Source organism: Phalacrocorax carbo, chromosome 12, assembly GCF_963921805.1.
Source record: "Phalacrocorax carbo chromosome 12, bPhaCar2.1, whole genome shotgun sequence".
Lineage (NCBI taxonomy): Eukaryota > Metazoa > Chordata > Aves > Suliformes > Phalacrocoracidae > Phalacrocorax > Phalacrocorax carbo.
In genome coordinates this window covers 1,386,920-1,411,663 of record NC_087524.1, presented here as the reverse complement: position 1 = coordinate 1,411,663, position 24,744 = coordinate 1,386,920, and the positions used below count along the sequence as shown (strand labels likewise).

General features: G+C 45.6%; 1 protein-coding gene and 1 long non-coding RNA gene across 9 annotated transcripts in view; one reads left to right on the top strand and one right to left on the bottom strand.

Moving 5' to 3' along the window:
- The window catches only part of LOC135315463 (uncharacterized), a 295,947-nt gene that overhangs the window by 105,710 nt on the left and 165,493 nt on the right, over positions 1–24,744 (bottom strand). Inside the window, exon 4 of the long non-coding RNA XR_010374926.1 lies at positions 1,532–1,601. This is a non-coding gene — a long non-coding RNA (uncharacterized LOC135315463). The remainder of the gene's footprint in view (positions 1–1,531; positions 1,602–24,744) is intronic.
- The window catches only part of PAX2 (paired box 2), a 102,384-nt gene that overhangs the window by 21,459 nt on the left and 56,181 nt on the right, over positions 1–24,744 (top strand). The window lies entirely within an intron of this gene.

Here is a 24,744-nt window from a genome sequence, read left to right as displayed (position 1 = left end):
TCTCTAAAACATTGAAAAAAATCTTTTTTCCATTAATTATTTTTTTGTGACAGATAAATTCTATGCGCCCACGTCACACTGATCTGTCAGTATTGCACTGAGAATATCAGGACGCATTTGGGATGACATGTAATTCAGTATTGAGATTTATCAGAAACTTGTTCATACTGAGCTTACGCAGATAAAAGCTGGATACAAACTCTGGTGAAAGACATGACTTAACTTCCCTCTCAAGATTCAGGAACAAAATTAAAGCCTTCTGCTATGCGGTAGTTTTCTTTTAATTATGGCAAAAAAGTCCAGAGAGTATACTAGTTAATAAGAAAAGCGCACCAGAACTGACAGGATCAAGACAGAGCAGTTATCTCTGCGCTGGGAGCTTTCCTGCTCCCGCTTCGTACCTTAGGTACTACACAGGATAAACATACAGTGTACGTGTAGGTACACACACGTCTATATACATACGTGTGTATATACAGGCATAGGTGGGAACACACCCACATATACACGGTGCATGTAATTGACAAGCAGGCAAGAGACAGAAGCTCTTAATTCTTTGGTAAGCAATTAATGCTTACTTTACATCACTTGAGCGCCTGGCTTCTTGAGCACCCTGCCAGCCCAGACTTTTCCATCTATCATATGACTAAAAAGGAGTTATTTTTGGTCTCTTCGGGTTGGAATCTTTCAACTGGATTTAGGCACCGCTTGTATGCCTTGCGGAGGTCTCCTAAGTATGAGCTTGGAGGTAGATGTTAATGAGAATTCTTCCTTTGTTTTGCAGCACATACAGGTAGCTTAAGAACACAGGTTTCATGAGATAATAATCAATCCAGAAAAATCTTTTGAATTCGCGTACTTCAGTAGGAACATCACGGACATGCGTTCACAGTTATGCAGCAAGTGATGCAATGGACGTTGTAGTTTAAGCGTTATTTCCTGCTTCTCTTAAATTAATGAACTCCTTACAGGTCCAGAAAGGCAAAGCAAAACATCCCCCCTTCTCCCCTCCCAGTTTGTCCCAGCTCTCCTCCTGCTGGATTTAGTACTAGGGACTCGCAGTTAGTGATTGTCTAAGGAATACCAAAGCCAAAGCCTTACGGAGTTCAGTCAGCCTTCCGGATACACTGTGGACCCTGAGTGCCCGAGGGCAGACCTAACTAATACCCCATGGCAGAGGACATTGTTTAGCGGCTGTATTATCTCTGTCAAGCTGTTTGTTAGAATTTTCGATCTTCTCTTAGGTGTTTGGGTATACGTTAGTTTCTAGTGTTAAGGGCTTGCTTTGGGGAGATGTTTCCTGTTTCATTATATAACAATTGGCTAATGATTCCTAGTTAAAGTCTCCAATAATGATGTGCTTTTTAAAAATACATATGGAAAGACACACACATTGATTCAGGTTATAATGACCAGTGAAATATACTTGAACATTGAAATACTATTGAGCGTGTGGCCAGTTTCAGTGGCTGTGGGCAGGCCTGTAGTTCAGAGCAAAGAATGGCATATTAGGGGATCAGATGTCTCTTACCAGTTCTGCCATTAACTTTCTGGTTGATCTGGGCAGGCCACACGGAGTTCTCATGAGGCCGCTTTGCCATCTGTAAAATGAAAATAACAGTGTTTAGCTATCTTTGTAAAACTCAGTGTGACCTTTCACTAAAAACACCCACAGAGTTCAACACGTAACGAGAAAAGGTTCAAAACTGGAGCTAGGTTATTTTACATCAGCTGAGGCTTTAGCCCACGCAAGGGGGAGAGAATTGAACAGAATCTCGATTGAGGTAAACATAACGTCTCAAGACAAACAATTGAGCCTGGCAAAACGCAGGCGTATTAGGGCAGGGGCTGTGTCATATGCGGAAGAAATCAATGTTATGCAAACAGAGCTTTCTGAGTCACTCTCGCTAGCCTCGCTTGAGAATTTCCCCAAAGGACATCCTGGCCAAAGTCCCTGGTGAACCCCTCCCTGTCCTTCCCACCGCACAAATCTGGAATTCCTGGGGGACTGGTAATGAGTCTAGGGAGAAGCTGGAGGAGTGCAGAGCATCTCTAACGGCGGCTTGTTCATAGTGTCCAGAAGTAGCGACAACTGCATTGGTCTGCGGTGAACGCGGAGTGAATTGCACAGTTTTAACCAGCAAGTGTGTGTGTCACGAACCTAGCACCTGCATCAGCACTTAGTGGCCGCGTGTGAGTTTCCTCAAGAGAGGCCAAGGATTAGACTGGCCACGTAGACTGGCTTAGCCTCTGACTGGCAATGGGTTGGTGCAAAGCAGGGGTGAAGAAAACTTGTCCGACAGTAAATCCAACAGCATTTATGAGGTCTCGTAATCTGGCACTTCCTAGCGCACACAGAAGAAACTTGGGATCCTAGCAGGGATCCTCTCACTTAGCTGATGCTGAGTCTAAGGTTCCCATGCAATCTCCTGCATCAGCAGATATGCGCTCAAGGTAGAAAACTTCTACTGCCAGTTGCTTTCAGCTGAGCAAAGGATGTGGTCGGGTCACGCAGGGCTTCATTACAAGGCATACACTCCTTTAGATTCAGATTCTTTTCCATCAGACACAAACCTGGTATTATCTTCTTTTTATCATTGCAAATAAAGGACAGGCTCATAAAGCAGAAGTTACAGACAACGTTACTGTAGCTGAAAGGGTAAATGAATGCTCACAGCATTTCTCTTTGTCTTATTCCTCATATTTGGCTACTGGAAGGTTGTATGGTGGAAACTACAATAAGCTAGCTGCATTCTTCCTGATTTTCATATTGCAGAGATATTAGCTCAACAGAGGCAGTTCACAAGTAAAATTGGTTGTGCCTGGGAAGTTTTGGGCTCCCTGTTCTGTGAGCTTCAAAGTTCAGAACCACATCGGTCTCCTTATCACCCCTAAATCCCAGCTCTTCCTTTTTGTATAGATGTACAGAAAGCTTGATTTTTGTTGGAAGTTGAACATGTTCAAGCTTTTGCATCTAGTGAATGATTGCTGCATTCTGCCATAGAGGTAGCTGCATTTCAGTGCTGGGTGAATGAGTCTTATGGAGCTAAACCTCATTTACCAGAATCACTATTATGTGAAAAACTCATTTGACTTTGGGAGAAAAGAGGAGAAAATATAAGTGGCTTGGCCAAGCAATGACGAAGTGGTGAGAACAATATAGTGATCTGAAGGGCACGGTCCCTCTAACAGGAAAGGAATTACTCACGTTTAAACAAAGCAGCATAGCCAAGAATGAAGGGAGGGAAATAAGAAAGGAAACATTTAAATGGTAGCAGAAGGAATCTCCTGATAGGAAGGTCCATTAAGTTGTGGAATTGCATCCCACAGGAATTCCTGATTTCTCAGAATATATATAACTAGAAGGTATTCATAACAAGCAAACATACAATAAGAAATAATCTTGGCATTGGCTAAAGAGGTAGATAATGCTCTAGCAGGCCAGCTGGACCCTTTATGATATGATGACATGATGCATACAAAACAAAGTTGTGTTTTCAGCAGTATATCAAATATCCCCCCAAAACCCTCCTCTGAACCTAAAGCCCATTCAAACAAAAGGCTTCCATATTACTTGAATAAAAAGATATAACTTCAAAACAGTTGAACAAGGCTGAGCTTCACTTAGATTAACTTGCCACGGTCTGTAATTAAGGCATCTTGAAATTCAAATGGACTTTTTGCCTTGCTACTTACAATCAGCAAAATATTTAGGGATCCCACTTTTGGGGAAGGTCTCTACAAATGGAAAGGTAGAGGCTTTCCAAAGCATTTGTCATTGGCCTGACATCCATGCAGCTAACTAGGGCTTTAGGAAATCCCACCTGTGTGTAGATGGCTCTGACGATGTTTACAACCCCCAAAAGCATCAGAAAGGTTTGAGTTTTTCTCTCAAACAATCATTCTTTAAACTGGGAGCTAATGGGAAAGAGGATTTTTCCACTGTAATCCCAACTAATCTACTGAAGCCTATACAGGCATGATCACATTTACCAGTCCCAACTGTTTAAAAATGCCAAGGCAGAGCCTAAATCATGCAACTGGCATAAAAACCATGAGTACTTGTAATACCGTGTGGGTTTGTTTTTACTTGTTTTCTCTTTTCTACCCTAAATTTTTAAAGGGATTTGTATATCTGACTCCCATTAAGTGACTTTAAAAACACCTTAACAATGCAGTCCTTTGGGACTTCAGAGAGCTGACAGGCCCCTTTTCAAGCCCCCACAAACACTGGAAACAGTTTATTAAACGAGAACTGAAATTGTCATGCTATTGCTTGACTAGAGGAGCTGGAAAACCCACAACAAACACCGGTAGGCTTGTGATGAAATACTAGACAGTATGATAGTCAGCGCTAGCCTCCAATTTTCTCTAGTGCCAGTAACCAAGAGCCGATTTTGTAGCACTGCGTGGCTATCTACCCAGCTGAAAATCACAAATCTAATCACTTGGTTTCCAAACTCCTCAGAGTGCACTTACAAATATTCATTTCCAATCAATTTGCACCTGCTAATATTTCTCAACACCCACACGTGATGACAGAGTCAGAAGCAATGCCGATGCTCGCTATTGCTATTGCAACAGCATAAAGAGGCTCTGTGCACAGATCACAGCCCATTGTCCAAAACAGGCGCAGCATAAATAGGAATTTCTTCCAAGAGGTTCTTTTAGAAATTCAGCACATACACGCATCTTTCCTTACGCCATCCTCTTAGCCTCTACTAGGTTCATAATTCAGACAGTCCTCAAGGTTTCAGGGATCCTGAAACAAACATCTTTGTTACAAGAAATGAGATACGTGGCCAGGGCTCACCCACCAGGCCCGAGTCTGGGTAAAAGGCAGAGCAAAACTGGAGGGCCCTCTTCTTCGGGCTCGTATCTGCCAAGGCAGAGGCTGAACACTAGCTAGACTGTGACAGCCTCCCCCCTCTTCCCCGATAAGTAGGCATATAAATAAATAAATAAACGGCATCCTAACTGCACTGAGAACTCAATAAAACAATCACATCAAATATGAGGAGGTATAAATCTCATGTCTGCACAGGTAACCCACTCAATTGCTTTTATTATGGCTCAGCCTGACTCCATTTATTACCATCCGTGGCCTGGGTGAAGGATGTGTGCGTGGAGGGTGGTCTCCTGGTGAAATCCTATCCCTGGAGCAGCGACAATCAGCCCATACAGAGGTGGATTTTGGTGGGGAGACCAAAGGCAGATCCATCTGTCTGCATGAAAACCAATCAATAACACTGTAACTAGACCCCTTGTTGCTGGGAAATGGACAACACGATAGTTCAGACCTGGAGCCATGGGAGAGGAGTAGCTGTGGTTGGGGTGTGAAGAATGACAGGATGTATGCACGAGGTGTTTGAGACATACGGACAGAATATGCCTGTCCATATAGATATGGAGGACGAGTGATGGGAAAGGAGGAGTGTAGAGGGTACATTTATTTATATACAGTAGGCAAATTTGAAAGGTTGGTGTGTTCCGAGGTGGGTATGGGGAAGGAAATAGCAGAGTTATACTGCTTTTATTTATAGGACATTTATAGGGGGAATGTGAGTGCAATGCAGATAGGTACTTTTGGGGAGATGCGCCTGCTGGTTGGATACTACATATGAGTATATTGGTGTATGGCAGGGAATGTGTGCCTCTGGGCAGGCACACAGGCAGTGACACAAAATGCTGGTAGGCTAAAGGAAGCATATACGGGAGTTTGATGTGGTCGGGGAAGGATATTCCTTTGTCCTCTGTCTGGCTTGGGATTTATGTGTGTACCAGTTTTGACAGAGAGGAGAAAGAGCGATGTGCCAAAAGCCTGAGCTAACGGACTGTGAGTTCACAGATACGCTTCCCAGAAAATGCTATGTATGAAACATTTACCCAAACCTCTCTGTTAAATCAGGAAGGGAGATTCTGGTGGCTTGTCTCTGCTTGTGAAAAATAGAAGTAGGACATTTCTTGCTGCTGGCATCCCTTAGCTCTGCAACTCTTGTAGCGTTTCTAAAACCTGCACAGCGTATTGTTCCTCAGGCTTCTAGCAACTCCCCCAACACACGCACACATGCATACGCACCCTGATATGCTGGAGCATGCCTCTATTAACTGTGCCCTCCTGGGGGGCCAATTTAGTTTTTATTCCCTTGGCTCCATTTTGAACAGTTCCTCTTCCTTCCAAGGTAACCACCCACCCCTCTTTGCAGGGTCCAAGGCGCAGGGTTAACTTTCCATCTCTGGTTGGGAGACAAATTGCATCAGGAGCGGCTGTCAGCTCTGCTCAAAATGCCCACCGCTGTATTTCGTTGAGAGGGATGGTATCGATGTGTTGCAAGGCAGACTGACGTCTGTTCGTTAATTTATAAAAGGAAAAGCAGAGACTGCAACCAGACGACAACGTCGCAAAAGAAATCCTCATGCATCTGTCAGACAGGGTGCCCTGCACCACCTCTAGTTTCAGGGTAATTTGGATGGTTCTGGCAACAGTAACAGTACCCATTTCTTTGATCGGGGAGGGTTAATACCCCAGCCCTCTGCTTCCTGGAACTAGTCCTCATTTTCTTCAAGCTGGGCTAAAACATGAGGGCAACCTCATTACCCCACGGCCCATTTCCAAGTTCTCGCTTTAAAATTGTGTTAGAGTCTTTGGGCACTAACATTTGGGCACTTCTTAAAAGGGAATATTGCCTTTCAACATACTCATGTTTCTCTAGAAATTCTTTTCAGAACAATTTTTGGTCATCTGCCTTTAAAAAGAAAGACTGCAGCACAATGTAGCTATGTAATAGTGCCTGCTGTTAATATTTGCCTAAATTTAGGCCCTTTCTTGGTTGTTTAAATGTAGGCTTCTGAGCTTGAAAAAGTATACATTTGTACATAAATTATACATACACAAAAAGTACCTATATGCTTATTTATAAAATCAACAGGGAAGGGAGGAGATGTAGAAGACAAGAGCAGAGGAAGGAATAATGTTTCTGAAGAAAAGGAGAGCACGTTTGCACGCTGAGTGCAGGGGAAGTGCATCTCTGGGACATACTATGGGCCATAAATGGGCCAAGGCTGCGCAAGCAGAGGCAGAGCAGAAAACGAATATCACAAATTCCCTCTCCCTATGGAACAAACAGCAAATTTAGACTTTTAACGGGACAATGTTTGTGGTGCTGTCTCTGACAGCCACAACACGAAGCTTCCAGAGCCAGTGGAGAGCACAGCTGGGTGGGGGAGGAAAGGGCAAGAGATAAGGATGGAGTGAAAGGCTAAGGCAGATTTGACTTGGAAAGTGTCAAAACCAGACCTGCTGTGGTTTTACAGAAGGCGGTCTTGGCCACTGTGCCAAACAGGATGCAGAGAGTCATCCAGTGTTGACACCCAACTCCCTTAGGTGGCTTTAACAATTTCAGACGATCTGTGTGCCTGAGTCAGGGGTCTGTGCATATGGAGGCAGCAAGGACGGAGACAGAGTAAGTGTATCTGGCTGTGTGTGGGCTCTTGTGAGGTGCACAAGCTGGGGAGCAGGGAGGGACCGCACGGGTGAGTTTGTATGCTTGCACATGAGCGAGCTCGTGTAAATTTGTAAAAAGACGACTGCCATGATTCTAACCGCTCTTTGCAGATTACATGCATTTTTGTGACCTGCAAATATTTAAAGAAAAATACGTGCCTACGGGTGACCCCCAATGGGTCTTGGTGCCCAGTGGACAAAACTGGCAGAGCTGGTGGCACAGGGAAACATGAAATGGGAGGGAGCGTGGCCCGTTTCAGGTGGATGTGTATACCAGGAAGTGCCCCTGCCACAGTGAAAGGTAGGGATAAAGTGATCCTGGGGAATACAGTCTTTAGAAGAGTGCAAGAGGAGGGTGCCAGCCCTGTAAACGAAGCCTTTGTACTGCTTAGAGCACCACCTTTCTGAAATGAAAGCACCTTCCGCACCATTTGAATGTGCTCCTGGATTATTCTATACACAGTGAAGTAATTTGAGCATGGAAACCCGGGTGCATTTGTGCAGATAGACTGCTGAGTCTCTATTGTCCCACCAGACAATCTTCTCTGTAATGGATATTTGGACGAGACATGCCCTATACCCCATGACATGTGTACAAGGAGGAGTGTGGGCATATCACTAGGGCAACATGTCCAGCTGGGAGTATAGACTTATAGGAAGTAGGTATTACTGGTCTGTGTAAGAACTAAGAATAGTTTTATCCATGGAAACAACGCTGTAACTCTGCAGTTACATGCACGGAGTCATACGGGCGAGCAAAGGCACGGCAATACCTGTCTTGGGAAGCCCGTCTAGTTATGTGGGGCTCCGCACGGGATTCTCCGTGACTGCTTCCCGACGGCAAGGCAGTCGTGTGAATGCACTGGAGAACTGTGGCTGTGAGCAGATGCATGGAGGGGTCCTAGCAGTGCTCATATCTTTGTCAGCAGTTCTTTTGAGTAGACTGGGGGTAGGGTGCTATGGCAGCCATACCACCAGCGTGCTTAGGAGAATGCAGCTGGTGAGATGGGCAGCGTCAGTAGCACAAACGCCTGCGAGTGTGCGTACAACAGAGCGGCACCCGCTGAGATGTGTGAACACAGGAGGCGTACGGCAGGGCGGGCATGGATATACACGGAGATGCCATGAACAGATGGGGGGACGTGCCTGTTGGGGGTACCTAGTGCATCTGAGGGAATGAGGGGTGTATATGGCATGATATATTTGTCAGGGAGAGGATGTGTGCTAGTTAATCTGATACATGATGCAAGAAGGGGATAGTGGGGGCAGAGGGGGTTACACTAAAGCAGATATTTCTGATGATAGCCATAGTTCAATGCACTGGACTCTGCCCTCCTCTCCTGTACCCTCCCCTCCCCTCCCACTCTTCTCCTCATTACCCAGGTTATCTTGTTTGGGTTAAGAGGCCAATTTCAACAGACTATAATTGAAGAGTGAAGAGAATCTGATAAGATAAGGAAGGGACATCATTCCTCAAGGGATCAATAGAGGTTTCATGTTCCTCCTTCCCCTGCTGTGTCCCTAACACGCTAACACACTGTGTCCGTGGGCCCGGTTTATTTACTCTGCTTGTCTGCAAGGCTGGAAAGGAAGCATGGGAGTAGGGGGGGGCTGTAGCCCCTGTCTGTCACACAGCCAGAGCAGGGGAGGGGGCATAAGGAAGGGACAATGGGGACACTGGCAGCGATACGGTCCCCTCTGGGAGCCAGGAGGAGGCAGGGAGGTGACAAGCCCGATGCCCTCCTGGCTCTGGCAGGGGCACGGGCTCACAGGGGAGGTGTTCACCTTTGGCCTTCTATCTTGGCGCTGTGCTCTGCAAGGGAAGGATATTGATAATTTGTCTAGATTTAGACTTGCTTTTCCTAGTGTCCCCGTGCAGACAAGCTCAAAGCTTTTCATAAGCACTCACGGGGTGACCTCTCCGGGCCCCTCAGGGTGAGAGAGGTATAATTACCCCTACCACAAGGAGGGCGGGTAGTTGCTCCTGATTAGCTTTCTGTTAGGATCTGAGGTTCAGGCTGGACGGCTCCCATATCTCACAAGCCATTCTTAGCAGTTTTTTGGACCAAACCCGCAAGAGAGGATCCCCTTAAGAAACATGGAGCTGCCTCAGCAAGTGAATACAGGTCCCTTCATGGCAGGGCTGCCAGGGCTCCCACGCTGCACAGGCAGAGTTTGTTCCACTCCTGCCTCATGAGCCTTGGCAGGAAGATGCGCGTCTCACTGAAGCGCTGTGAGGCCCGTACAGACCCATGCGGCAGGGATCAGCGCGGCCCGGCCTGCGCAGGCAGCCAGGCCAGCGCAAAGAAGTCCCTCCGGGAAGCCGCTCACGTCAGGCGGGTGCTGCGGGCGCTTCCTTGTCCCCGCAGCCAGCGTAGGGATGCTCAGGCACGGGGAGGTGAGCTGAGAGGGCAGCACAGTGCAGGATCCAATCTAGATCCCATACAAGAGGGCTGGGCAAGTTTCTGGAGAGCTTGAGACCCAGAGGGGTCTGGGGCTGAGATATCTTCTTCCAGCTGATTTCTCTTTTATTTTTAACACCCAGAGAAACAGATGCTGAGAGCAAGTCAGTCATGCAGTGAGCATGTGGCAGAGTTGGGAATACAACCCAGATCCCCTGACTCCCAACCTCAGGCTTTAACCACTAGACCATGCTTCCCTCTAAGCCACCTTGAACTTTCCTCAGTGAGGATGGGGGCTACTAAGCCTCTGCGGGCTGCAGTTTACCAAGCTGTCAGGAGTGTGCTCACTGGACCGCCTCACCAGAGACAGCCTTCCTCACGCACGCTAAAAAAGTTGAAAAGAAATTCATTTCATGGACGGTGGTTGCTTAAAAAAGGCGATTCCAGCATATGTATGTGATAAATGTTAACTGTGCATTAATCGCATTAAAGAGGACCCTATAAACTTTTCATTTCTAATTAAATTCTGGCCGGTGATTCTGGCGAAGCCAGCACACTCCGGGCCTTTGTTTATGTGGAAAATTAAAATGCAAATACAATGGAATTTATTTCCATTACTAGAGTGATATGCTGGGCTCCTCTGTTTAACAGCCTCCAATTATTTTCAAACAGGTCTCTCTCTCTCCCTCTCTCCCCCCTTCTCTCCCTTTCTCACTCCCTCATTTTTTCCCTCCCCCTGTTACCCTGATGCTGCTACCCCAGTGTGAGGGGTGGGAGCTGGTACAGCAGTGGGTGGGCTAAGGATGGTGTTATCTCTTCAAGGTCAAATGCAGGCAGGAATATAGAGGAGGAAGGGGGAAAAAGTGGGAGAGCACCAACAAGAGGCAGGGAAGTAACAAGGCTTGAGCTAATGCAAGGAGGAGTAAGGAGTTGCGTGTTCGCAACCCCACTGAAAAACATAAGCTAAACCCACTGGCTTGCTAAATCCCAGCTGTATAGGCGACCTGACTGAGAGAGGGCACGGGTCTTTTCCTAATGAGATATTTTGGTGGGAAGGTACAGGTGAGAGCTTTCTCTGGAAGTTTTCTGGCTCTTTCACAGCTTTTTTCATAGACTTTATCTGGATGTGACTGCTGCTGGGCCAAATCCTGATGGCTGAGGAAGCACAGAACAGACACATTGCCAGAACAATGCCAGACACATTGCCTGTGCAGAGCAAATAAATCCATGAGGCGATGACACGTAATCATCAGCTGAAAAATAACTGAAATCTCTTGTTCATTTCCGAGGGACCAAATGTGGCTACACTGTCTTAGGGCATTAGCGCACAATATCGTCACGAGTCAGAAGCCATTGCACAAAGCCAGAGATTCATTGTACGTTTAAAATTTTTTAGCACATATATTTACTGCTAAATGCTGCTGACACAGAATCCCATTCTTTCTTACATATATAAGAGACCCAGGTCAGTTCAGACATGGGAACGTCGTCAGGCGAGTCACACACAGATCAGAGGCATCTGCTAACTGACACAGATGTCCTTCTATGCTTTAATATAGAAAGTCACACAAGAAGACCCTTGCAAAGGCAAGTGTGCGCTTCACTGTAGACGTATGTAGTCATTTATAGACCCCCTTCACAGACTCAGTCAAGTCTATTCAAAACCGCACAGTATAGTCTTGCATGTATTTGTGAAGAAACCTAGGAAAAGGAGACTCATCCGAAAACATAACTGAAAAGTCTGAGCAAAACCTCTGAGTGCGCCGGAAGGCACATACGCACGTAAACATATTCACGGAGCCTTAGAAATACACTGACACACCCACACGGTTATTCGCAAGTCAGTGGCCGCAGACCTCGAAGCGCGGGGCTGAGAACCAGCCAGACGTGCCACCCTGCGCGTCACACGCACGCGAGTGCCGTACCCTCGGCATGCCCCGCTGGCAGGGAGGGCTCGGGAGCCAAAGGGATGTCCTTTTCGTGCCTGTGAGCACCTTAAGGAATCACCTAGTGTAAATGATCCTGCCCCAGCCGAGACAGGGAAACAGGAGAAGGACACATTCACTTACAACACTGAAAAGAGGCCATTACCCAGTCAAACAACCCAATCCCTGACATCATTATTCAATACACAGGAGCCCTGAAATGCACACTAACTCAATCACAGAGACACACGATTACAAAATAATACTGATGGAATCAATGAGACAGACATGCGGTCATACAAAGCGCACCCACCCCGGTGTTAATACACAGTAACAGCCGCCCAACAAGCGAATACAAAACAGCCATTCACGACCACAATGGCAAAACATGGGGCCCGCATTCTCAAAGGGGACTTGAAAACTCTGGCAGCAAAACCCATCCTTGCCAAAGGGGGCTTAGAGCAAAACTTAGGGTGTGGGCAAAATCTGGCTGTTGTCAGCCTAGTGAGTAATAAATAGTAAAAGCCTCAGCGAGGAGCACGCCGAGCACATTCATGACCTAGTGAGGCTGGTGGACCCCCGGGGCACCCGGCACCATGCAGGATTGCACCCACAGCCATCAAAATAGACTGATCCGGTGAAGCGACACACTTGCTCAATGACCAAAAGCTTCATGGGGTCACTCTTAATACAAGCAAGGGTGCATAACATTCAAGACTCACCACAACACAAGCCAACATAAGGAAGCAAAACCCACTGAATATCAGGAATGCGACACATCCACACTACGAACGGATGCGAATGCTATTCAGCACCCAAAGCCACAGAACCATCTCACATCCACAGAACAGCCCGATCCTCTTCCCAAGCTACGGCAGCACACCCAAGGCTATCACAGCACTAGTGTCTTGCCCCTTCAGGGAGGAAAAGGGTGCCCACATAAAACATGCTCATAACGCCACAAATAATCGACCTTCCTTGTGCCTCACAGGCTGTGACAGAGCATGCTAACCCCAGCACCTAACGCAAGGCCTGAATGCAAGGCTTTTGCAAACTCTGCGTGATCTTGGGAGGGAGACAGGGGAACCGGACTCTAGCCCTTTCCCCGGCACAGCAGGCATCAGCTCGTAGTCGGCTGCGTGCACAAGAACATGCTGCTGTTGGAAACGCCAGCAAGGCCAGGGGAAGACTGCTGTCGGTTGTGCGTGCCTGCGTGCGCTGTGTGTACAGGAATTCCCCTTCCTCCACCGAGGCCCGCTGCTTGTAGCCATTAAAAAGCCCAGGTCCTCATGCTGGGTGTTCAGTGAGTATTGATTCAGTCTGCAAGCAATTTTAATATTTCTTCAGGGACTTTCCAGCAACAGCACAAGTCATTAATTCACCCTCCCAAATTGCTTATTCAATAGCAGGAACATGGCTCCTGAATAAAGTCCCAGAATTTATGTGACTCACATAAGTCAGGAGGTCAAACAACTGTTATGGAGCGAAGTTAAAAATCCAAATAAAATATTGACACTTTTTTGGGGAGTGGGAGGAGGGGGAAGGGGGGAAGGGAAAGAAAAGGTATTTAAAACAGGGTTTTGTTGCAATGCCCCCAGGATAAAGAACAGAAAGAGATTGAAGACAAGTTGGAGTTTGTAAAATCAATGGGATTTATTGCATATCCGCTTGGCATTTAATAACTCCTTCCTTTCCACCTCCCCTTGCTCTGTATGTACATGGTGGGGGAGATCCGCTCTTCAACAAAACTACAAAGAGCCAGCCACAAAGTACACAGATGGACACCCAAACACCAACACGCAAAGGCAGGCATGTGCAGGGGTGAATATTGCTGTAAGGCAGTGGCATTGCATCAGAAGATCCTCTTAGGACCCAGAGTCTTAACTGAGCTAGGCAGAGCCCATCACATACGGCAGTACATATACCCATGGAGTAGCAGGCAGTCTGCATTCACAGCCTTTGTAAAAAATAGGATGGGGGGGGAAACTGAGGCACAAAGTAAATGAAAAGAACCTGCTCCATCGCAGAACCCATCAACAGGGCGGCTGGATCAGGATCTAGGGCTCCTGACGCCCAGTTAGTGTTTTTGCTGCTGAAGGGTGCTACCTTTTATGGGAATGAAAGCACACACAGTGACTGCGACCGGACCGCAGGAAGGCATCCACCTCACAGGAGGGACACACAAACCACACAACAAGAAATACATCCACAGACACCCCTCAAGCCCATCCGTATGCAGATAGACGCAGACAGAGACACAAACACATACATGCTTTTCCTGAGCTCATTGCTATTCAGGAAGCACCGCAGCCAGATTACACACAGAAGTAGAAACATACCTGCAGACAGACATACATGCAAATGACTGTGCGTGCAAATACACGAGCACGTACACGCACACACTGATGCATCAGTACAGCCTCCTACAGCTGTATATCCACGCTGAAAAAGTGATGCAATTGATGTGTTGCTACAAACCCGGATTTTACTTACAGTGCTTCTTAGCTAGCTGCACATAAATGGATGCCCACACACACTCACATGCATTCTGCACCAGCATATTAATGTATAGGACTGTCTCCTTATTATATTATATTATACTGGTAACTGTTTCAGTGAAACTATGCTCATTTCCTACCAGTCAAAGATCTGAGACTGTAGTACCCGTCAAACACCATTTATTCATTAGCACTAACTCCATAAAAAACAAGCACACAAAAATACAGCCTAACCACCTCATCAAATAGACCTTGATGGCTTGGGATATTTAAGTGGGCTTTCTTTGCTCTGTTTGGGTTTTTGTTTGTCTGGTTGACTTTTTAGCAAAGATTTAGGGCAGGTGCTTTCTCTGAGTTGAGATTTTCCAAAAGGCAATTTTTTCAAGGGCTTTTTCTGCATTGTGATAAAAATAATGTTTGACAGCATTTGACCCCTAAGACATCTTTTGACCAAATACACAGTGTGGTTTATTAAGGAAGGTAATGAAAAGTTTGAAATTTCTATAATGGTGCTTTAAAGAGATTAATATTTTTGCATTAAAAATATCCTTCTGTGTTATTCCTAAGATTGTTTTGTTCATGACTGATTTTGCAACTGCCCTTTAAAAATGGCAAGATAGAATCTCTGGGCCAACTTATGCTACCTCCTGTCTTCCTAGACTACCATATATACAAGAAAAATTTTAAAAGTAGTATCGTTTTTTAGATACCATTGCCTATGTTCCTCCGTACTCCTCTACCTATGAATCCTGATTGCATCTGGTCTTGTCCAGTCTAAGTTAGATCAAAAAATGAAATGCATGTTAATTTTCAGCTGGAGGTATTCTGATTCATTAGGTGAACAAGTACTTATTTCAGACCGAGGGGAACACGTCTTGAAATAATGGAACTGGATAAAATCACTAAAATTCTCTAGAATATCCTGATTTTCAGAAAGAATATCTTGTAGTTTGAACTACAGTATTCCACTGTAAAAGCCTAATCTGTCAAATTTGAATAATTAAAGATCTATAATTCAGATCTTCCAGTAGTGTTAAACAATTGCTCCTCTTCTGTGTTCACCCAGCCAGTGCCTGGCTCAGGGCGTCAAGCTCAGGACAAATCAGTCTTAGAGATCACTAAAGCTCACGGGGAGAAAGGTTGCCTGCGTGGGGATGTAGGGGTGAGGAAACACTTGTACATGTGGGAGGTTCGTTTGAACTGCTGCTCTTGGGAGGTTGTTTGTCAATTTGGAGTAGCTGAAGGAGTCTCAGCCGAGATGGTTTCATTGACAGGGAGTCGGCAACTGGCATGTTTACATGAGGGCAAACAAGAAAATTAATCTGAATTAACTTTGCAAGTGCATTGGTTGGAAGCATTAAAACATTGTTTGGGTGCTCATTCAGAATCTCAGTGTGCTAAATTGGATTTAGTTTACTTCATTTCCAAAGTGAATTAAGCTAAACTAAATTAAAGCTGCCTTAATTCTAAACAAGGGAGTCAGAGGTGTAATGTAGTTTAACTAGACCACTTTAATTTCACACATTCAGTTAATTCAAATCAGTTATTTTGCATAGCTGTACGTAGGTAAACCCTTTGACTGGTAACTCCTGCGGGCAGAGGCTGTATCTATACGGGGCCAGGAGGAGGGGACCCAAAAGTCCAGCGTGCTCTCTGTCGGCCATCGTGACTGAAACAGAAAAGGATGGAAAGAACAGGTTGCTGAAGGCCCAGAGCAACACATCGCTGTACGGTTGATGGGGTGGGTGCCAGATATATGATTTAGAAATAGAGCAGATCTGCACTCACAAACTTAAAATACTATACAAATGCACACTCCGGTAGGGGCCTTATAATCCAGCAAGGTTCCACATTAATTATATATCGGTATTCAGATGTTAGATATCACATAATGGATATTATAGTCTTGTTACGGATGAGTTCTAGGTGGTTATGACTTACTATTTGTAATAACTGTGCTTGGTGCTGTACAAAAACATCCATATAGCTAGCTGTTGATGGTTACAAGCCGCGGCTCTCAACAGCCTATTTGCCCATTAAACTCTGTTAAAAACTGCATTGGTTGAATAAATGTTGATTAATTCTTCATGGGGTCTGAATATATAATATGTGACCCAAATGTTTAACTCCGTATAGCCACAGTTATAAATAGGGACCTATAGGCAAAGATAAACAAGTACGCACGTTGTATGAGAAATTAAAACATACTGAGACAAATGCTAGTGCATTTGCAAAGACAATATCGATACATAAACAAATATATAGCTCGTATTTGTTAAACACCAGCCCTGTGAGTGACTTACGTGAGCCAAACAGACTGGCTACAGATTTGTCCTTTCATTATAAAAAGATGTCTTTGTCCTATAAATATGAAAACTAGACTATCCTCTTTGGAGATGGACACCAACCTCATGCTGGGAGCCCTCATAGTAGCACCCACGCCCTGAAGTGCTTGCCTGTACCTGGCTTCTTTGGCAGCACGATAAAGCAAGGAATAAATAATACCAAGAGCAGTGAGGACTAGAAAAGGACAGAAAAAATTCAGCTTCTTTCTGGAAATTTTCAGCTTATTGATGTGATTTTGAATAAGAACCTTAAATAAAATTCTACAGCTACTTTTCAGTGTAGTTGGAACCTGCTGTTTAAATAAAATCTAAATACATTATCCTAATTTTTATTTTTTTAGCAAAGTCATTTGCCCTAAGAAATTCACTTTAAAGGGAAAAAAAAAATCCATTCTGATAAGGCTGAAATTCTTCTCACAATTTTGTTAATTTCTTTAACACCCAAGGTAAAAATAGCATTAGATCTAAAGCGACACATTCCCAGCACTGTTTTTGTTTTGATTTCAGGCAAACATCTTCTACTCTTAAGGGCTCCACTATGAAATTATCACCAGTTCTGACAAACGTTGAGGGAGGAACACACAATGACACCCCTGTAAAGGGAATCATCTACTCACCCAACACGTGAAAGCACATACTGGGATGGAGCACTTTACGGGATATAGAGATAATACACGGCCTATACACAACGCTGCCAAGCCCAGAAGTTACAAAGTCCCGAGCCAATACTCTCCAAAACCAAGAGACTGGCATAAAATTCACAAGGCTGTAAATAAGAATGTATTTGGGGGTTTTTTTTGCCTTTGCCTCCAGTTCTGGCCCCTTGGGAGGCAGCCAGGTCTCACTTCCACCTGGTCTTTGCAGCCATGAAAGCCAGAAATACCTTGGTATTAAATGAAAGCTGAAATAATTGCTTATCCTCAAGATCTGAGGTTTTACAGAAAATACAAGGTATGGCATAACTTACAACAGAGTTGAGAATGTTATCTACGTTTATCTGATCCCTCCCAGTTCAAGACTCCTCTGCTAGTACACACATGTCTTCTATTAATCAAAATGAATGCCCACAAGGAATTCAGCCCAGACTCCTGAATTTTAATAACTGGAAATGGGCTCAAAAGCAAAGCTTTCAATTAAAAGTTCCCATGCTCCAGATTAAGATATTTAACCTTGGCAAGCCTATGTGTTTCTGTAGGTCTTCCTAACTCACCTGCTGGCGCAGCTGCTGTTCTGACAGCTCCGTCCCGGGCTGCGTGGCAGTCGCCGGTGTGCTGGCAGCTCGTGGGGATGCACCCCCCGCCAGCTCCAGGCTGCTGCAGCCACACTGCTAGCAGAACCCAAGCCGGCCGGTGCGTAGGTAACAGGTGATGTCGCTTTGAACCACAGTTCCCGCAGCGTAGGTGTACTCTTAGAAAATGATTAATTCCTAAGAGCTCAAAAATTTCTGGGCATTTTCATGGCAGAAATCTCTTGCTAGTGAAGGGGACCTAGCCACCGGCAATGCTTCTCTCCTGCTCTCTTCCTGTGGCTTGCTGTCATTTTTGAAGCTTTTGGTTGTTGAAGAGATTATGAGTTTGTTCAGGGGCAGTGCTACGTCTGTGGCTGCAGGGATGGATACTCTCGTGGGTGCTGTGAGTTGAAAGCCTGCTCCATGGTTGCCTATGATACTGGAATTTGGACTTGATGACCCAGGTGGTTCCTCCCAGGCTTGTGTCTCTATGCCCAAGACCAGCAGAACACTTTTTGTCCTTTAAGGTTTTCTTAACTCACCTTAAACCCAGGATGTCAAACATGTACACTCAGGATCAAGTTTGCTTCCAGTATTTTGTAAACTGTATGACATCTTCTAAATGTTTCGATTTTAATGAATTTCTGACTTTCCTGACTGCAAAGAAAGCCTTCTAAACGTGAACTGAGTGTAATAAAAGTAGAAACACCTGCCTGAGGACATTTCTGTGCTGCAGTCACTGCTTGACTGCAGCTCATGTAGATATACTCTAGCCAGCTTTAAGGCAGCCAGCCTGGGTCCTGATGGCTCCGTAGCCACGGCTTTCCACAACACAGCGCCTATTCAAGCACACCTCCTTTTTCCCAGGTGTGTTTTGCACCCAGCACAAATCCACTTGGATAAATGGGAAAATGTTTCTTAAAGCCTAATGCAGCAGTTTGTTCTGGGAGGTCAGGCTAGGCAACCCGTAGACATGGGGCTGCCCGCTGCCAACCCCGTCAGTACCGGTGGCGTGAGGCTGCGCGTTACCGCTCAGCGGGGTGAGCTGGCAGGCCAGCCCGCTGCCTGGCACATCTCCCCCGCCCCAGAAGGCAGGCTTCTTCACCTTTCTTTCCTTCCACCCGTCTTCTTTACCTCTGGACTTGTACCATGTAGCACAGCAAAACTGGAACGGGCAGAGATCTGCTAGAAGCTGAACGTTAATGCTCTGCTCAAATTAAATGAAATAAAACCATATGGAGTCATCATGGGTCACTGGTTTAAAACAACAAAAAAATCCTAGCTCCTCTCTAAGCCCTTCAGATAGTAAAACTGCTGCTGTGAATTCTGCGTCTCCTCAGAGTGCAGTGAGGGAAAAGGGCAGGACTGGGCTTCCTCTTATGCTTGGAGTGAGCGGACTAACCTGGAATGAAGTGGCACTTTTTTCCCCGTGACTTCAGGCATGATGTCAGTGTAGCTGCAGTAAAGCTGATGGACCTACACAGATTTAACAGCAGATAAGGAGTAAAATCTCAGGGAGGGCTGGGATTGTGTTTTGAGATATGTAAAGCATCTCCATTTCGATCTTTCATCTATTTGGAAGCTTCAGGAAAATAGATAATCCCTCTTCAGGCACCTTTTAGGACTATCAATCTATCTATCTAATCAATCTAATTAATCTGTAATACCTGTGCTTATATACTGATGTAGTACATGATCACCCTTCTTCTCTCTCCCTTTCCAAGAGGTAGGGAGAAGGAAATGTGATTTTCATGACAGGAGAGAGTTTGAATGTGTGAATATTGCTCGTGGCCCCTGAGTATGGCAGGGTTTGAAGGCATTCTGCTGTCTTGGCAGGAAGCGCCAGAGCCTCAGGCCAGCTAGCGAGGAAGCTGACTCTGCTGCTCCTGCCAGTATCAGCTGTTTTTCTGAGGGCTGCAAGTGTTGCGGTAGATTTTGAAAGCAGTAGGAGAAGCTACTGCCCCCCTCCCATCCTAATGGAAATTATGTTATGGCTTTTGGGGGGCAACTGCAGCTCTGATCTTCCCAACTACATCTGCTGCTGCAACTTCAACGTGACCACCAAAGCCAGTGCTGCTGAAATACAGCTCCTGTTGCCTTTGCCTACCTGCCTTCCCTTCACGTACAGCCACTGTCAGCAGGGTACGTGTCACTTCTGCTTCAAGCAGGGGAATGAAGCCAATACTGTGCTACAGCTCGCTGAAGCACTTACTTGGCCCCTGTTATTAGAGAGTCTGAGCCCTTCCCTCCTCCTTCCAGCTGTCCTCGCTGTGCCCCAGGTGGCACGGCAATGCTCCTATCTTCACACTTCAGGCAGGAAACAGAGCACAGAGAGAAATGCCATTTGTCCGAAGTCTTGATGAGAGGTCCATGACAGAGCAAGGAACCGAAGCCCTTTCCCTAAGTCGGATTAGGCTCTATCAGACTTTCTATTTTCCTTCCTTCACCCCCCAAATCCCTTGGCTGTTCTTCCTCACCATCCTACGAAGCTTGCTTTCCATTTCGAACTTTGTGCAAACAAGGCTTTCCCCCTCCCCTTTCTTTTGCTCACCTGCAAATTCAGCTATGTCTTGACCCACGCACAGAAACGTAATACCCTCTCCAATTTGAAACAAAAGCCATGTTCAGAGCTCTTTATGCCTGTGCAACACCAGTCTGCAGGTGGGATGTTGTTGGCTGCATGGGGCTGTCACCGAGGAGCCCGGAGTTGCCTCTTCCCACCCCACGTTCTCCCTCTTTTCCTCAGGCACGCTTTGACGCCAGCATCACTGGGATGCTCGCAAGCCCTTCTGTAGCAAGCCATCGGATGCAGAGAAGGCATCGCTGCCTCACTTAGCCCTGCACCAAGGCCCCTGCAGGCTGCCTTGTCCCTACCGCCGGCACAGCCCGTGGCTCAGCAGTACAGCCCTGCGCTAATTAAGCAGCGCGGCACAGCAGGGTGTGTGTTCCTTGGCCATCACAGCCTCCCTTGGACACGCTGCAGAGGAAAGGCTGAAGCTTCACAATGTTAGCCTTCCAAGAACCGCTTTAATTGCCCAGTAATGCACACCCTGGGGTCTTGTAATGTACTTCTAATATGGAGCATTTAAAATACAAATACTCCGAAACAATTACAAGGAGTTTGGTGCTCTACTGAGTGTATCCTTCCACTCTGAAAAATAATCCATGACAAAAGAATATGATCAAAGTGAGGATACCAGTGCTTTCTGAAACCTGTCAGGGCCTCCCTGGGGCCGCAGGACACACCACTCTCCCTTAGAGCAACTTCACTCTGTCTGCCAGGATTAAAAAAATCGCTAGCTTGAGACTCCAGATGATTCAGCCCTACCTCATCTCCCTCTGATCAGCCCTAGTATGATTTTTTATTTGAGACACTCTCTAAAGACTCTGCCAGCAACAGTGAGAGAGGAGAAACCACAGAGTGTGTCAGGCTGTAAGAGAGTTTGGATAGACATGTCAGCAAAGTGAGGGACGTTTCCTATGATCCGTCATTCTTTTAGCAAATAATTTCTGGACAGGTTTAGAAGTGATTTTTACTTGTTTATTTACAGAGAGTGAAAGAAAGTTCTGCTTCTCAGAAAGGACTGTGGCTCAGCTAATTTTAACTTCTAATATTTCTTTCTACATTCTTGTTTAGAGCTTGTTACAATTGTCATACTAGGAGAGAGTGTTTTTGTCTGCCCAACTGCATTCAGAATCAGCAAAAGGAATTGCATTAAAATAATGAAATAGAAATCAAACACTGGGAATTCATGATCTAATGCTGAACGTTTAAGAAAGTCAAAGGCATCTGGAAACAGGCAGTTGCTTTCAGCTGGAGCTGTACGCAGTATTGACTCTAGAAAGAGTTACTACAAGCCGACTATGGCAACTCATGAATTCCAGGAATGGATGTATAACTCATAGTACGATACTATGTACTATAATGACATGATATGCCATTACTTAAGATAATATCCCATATTAAATTCAAATTGTGAAATGAAGTTCAGTCGCTTTACTGCAACCAAAGATCTATAAATGTCCTGTTGCTGAAACTTCAGAAGGTTAGGTGTTAAATCTGTGTATATTCTCCAAAACTCAAAGGAGACAAGTTGTGCAAAAACCTCCCACTGGAAAATGAAAACTGGGAATTTACAGTAAGTACCAGTTTATGACCCTAATTAAACACAAATGCTGTTATTGGAGTCACTGACTGTGATGGAATTAGAGCAGCGATGAATTTAGTCCAAAGGGACAATTTCTTTTAGAGAAGAATTTGAAAATATTGGCATTTACTTCAAGAAATCAGCACTGCTGACTGGTGTGCCAGGATTTGTGTTCCTTCTGCTTTTGGGAAGGGCTGAGGAAGTGTTCTGCAAAAAGGCTCATCTTTCTCCAGTGTCTAGAGGCAAGAACAAGCTATCACAGGCAGCAAGAGGTGACCCAGGTTTTGCTCCCTCTTACACAGAAGTAACCCAGAAATCCTAGGTTTGAGGCAGGAAGGCTGGCTTAGAGTGTATTTCAGTCTCTGGTACGGGTGAGAAGCTTTCAGCAGTCCTGAAGTTTAAAGACAGCATTATAATGCTGCATCGCTTGCTGCAGGACCAGGTCAGCTCTGTTCGTCTTTCATTTGCTGTTTCATTAGGTGGTCTTGTGTAGGATAGACTCACTTGAAGCCTCTTAAAGCAGCAGCAGGGATGCCTAGCTATCCTGCTGGATATCACTGTCCCTAAGCAAATCCACCTGGGGGATGCACTGCCATATTCCGTTCTGAGCGTTTGGGTCCTGAAATTTCTCCTTTTTCCTTACAACACTAGAGTTCCACCATGACTGCAGGGCAAAGGAGCACTGCTGGGGAGAGCCTCTTCAGGACTTGCCTCTTCTTTTAGCCACAGGAAATACCTTCTACCTGGGACCTCATTAGATTCGCTGTGCGTTTGATGCCAAGAATTATCTGACCCCAAGCCACTGGAGGCTGCACAACCAGAACGGGTCCTCTTTGCTCACTGTTTCCAGACACTTTCTTTTGACATAAAACCAGTTTCATTCTTAGGAGGGGAACGTTTTTGAACAGTGTCTTTCACCTCTGGGTCACTAGCTGAAATCTGGCCCTGGTTGGTAGTGACCGAAAATCATTACCAGCTGACGCTACTTGGTGAAATGAGCTGACAAGTCTCATTCCAGTTCCTAATGGACACATCTCAGTAAACAGAGTCACAACTGGCACTAACTGGCATTCTCAGCCGAGAGACCACCAACTGACCGGGGCAGGAAACTGGGCCTTCCTCTTTGTCCCCTGCTTGGATTTTTGAAGCATTATGGACAGGCATTTTATACCACCATCATTTCACAGACCGTTTTTACTCTAAATGGCTTTTTGAAACTTTGCAATTTTCATGCAGCATGATTCAGCACAGCCTGATCAGCCATCTCAGGGTAATTAGGCTCATCTCCCAGTTCCCCGTGTAGAAGCTGAGCTGTCTGATGCCACCTCCCAGTACGAATGGCAAATCTGACGTCACATCTCAGTATGAATGGAACCGTCTGATGTCACCTCAGTACTAACAGGATGTTTTATAATATGTCATCTAAGGCTGCAGGGGAAACCTTCTAATCCATTCACTATGCTACACTACAATAGAACATAACACAGTATAATGTGTAGGTTAACTTAGACACCCTCAGGCAGGTTTTGGGTAGACGGATGGATGGATAGATACATTTATACAAAGTATACATACATTATATCACTCTATTGATTTTTAAAAAGTTCCAGGTCTGCCTGGCTATAATGAGATTTTTGAACTTTGTGTTGCGATCAATGAGGGGAATATTATTGGCCTGGAGAATTGATATACCCGTTCTCTGTGGCTTGTTCTGCTCCTGGACTGCCCCTGCCCCCAAGGTGTACGATTCCATCAGACACTTAACCTCTTTTACAGTGTCATCAGGCTAAAAGGAATCTAATAGTGACACGGGACTTGTGCTCAGCACTCTGGCACTATTGCTTTCCTGTCACAAATAATTTATAGCTTTCTATTTCCATCCCTTTGCCTGCACCCCATCCCCTCTTTCTCTTTCTCTGGGCTGGGGGAAATCAATAAACTCACACAACCAGAGTGGCACTTCAGGGGGTTTTAGGGGGAATGTGAGAGAAGAGAAAAGAAAAGGAAAAAAAAAAAACAGAAAAGAAGAAAAAAGTTATATTGTTTGCCCTAGCACAGACTTCTCAGATCAGCTCCTCAGCTAGTGCAAATCCACATGACCTCAGAATCTGGCCCTGAGGCCCTCAGACACCTTCTGTACAGGTCCTCGGCAGCTGTAGGTTAGGGCCCCTGGTACCACTGACCTGCATGGAGTGAGGATTTGGATCTCCACCCCCAGCTAGAGCCTCGACATTCCCTGTCTCCAGCTATGTCCCAGGCAGCCTCTCTGCTGCTCCAGCTACTGCCCGGGGTTCATAATGTGTGTATCAGAGTTCCTAACATGCTGAGGTGATGCACCCTGAGATACCTTTCTTTTCCTAAGAGGGTTTCACTCTCAGGAGTTGTGCTTTTTCAAAAATGCCCTCTCACTGTCTCTGCCTACCTCTAACCATGCCATACTGCCCACTAGATGCACATTTTTTCTTTGAAGTTTTGCCAACTTATTCTTTAGAGCGAATCTTTAAGGGAAGCTCTTGGGTGGGCAGGGGGAACATGTTATTTGCTTTCACATTCTGGAGAGATTTTTGGGGAGAAGTTAAACCTAATGTAATGCAGGGCTGAGAGTTCCAGAAACTCAGGTTGAAGAGCATCTGCAGCCTTCACCCGAACTGGAGAGGTTCATTTTAATCTCAGAAAGGAATTTGGTTTCCAAGG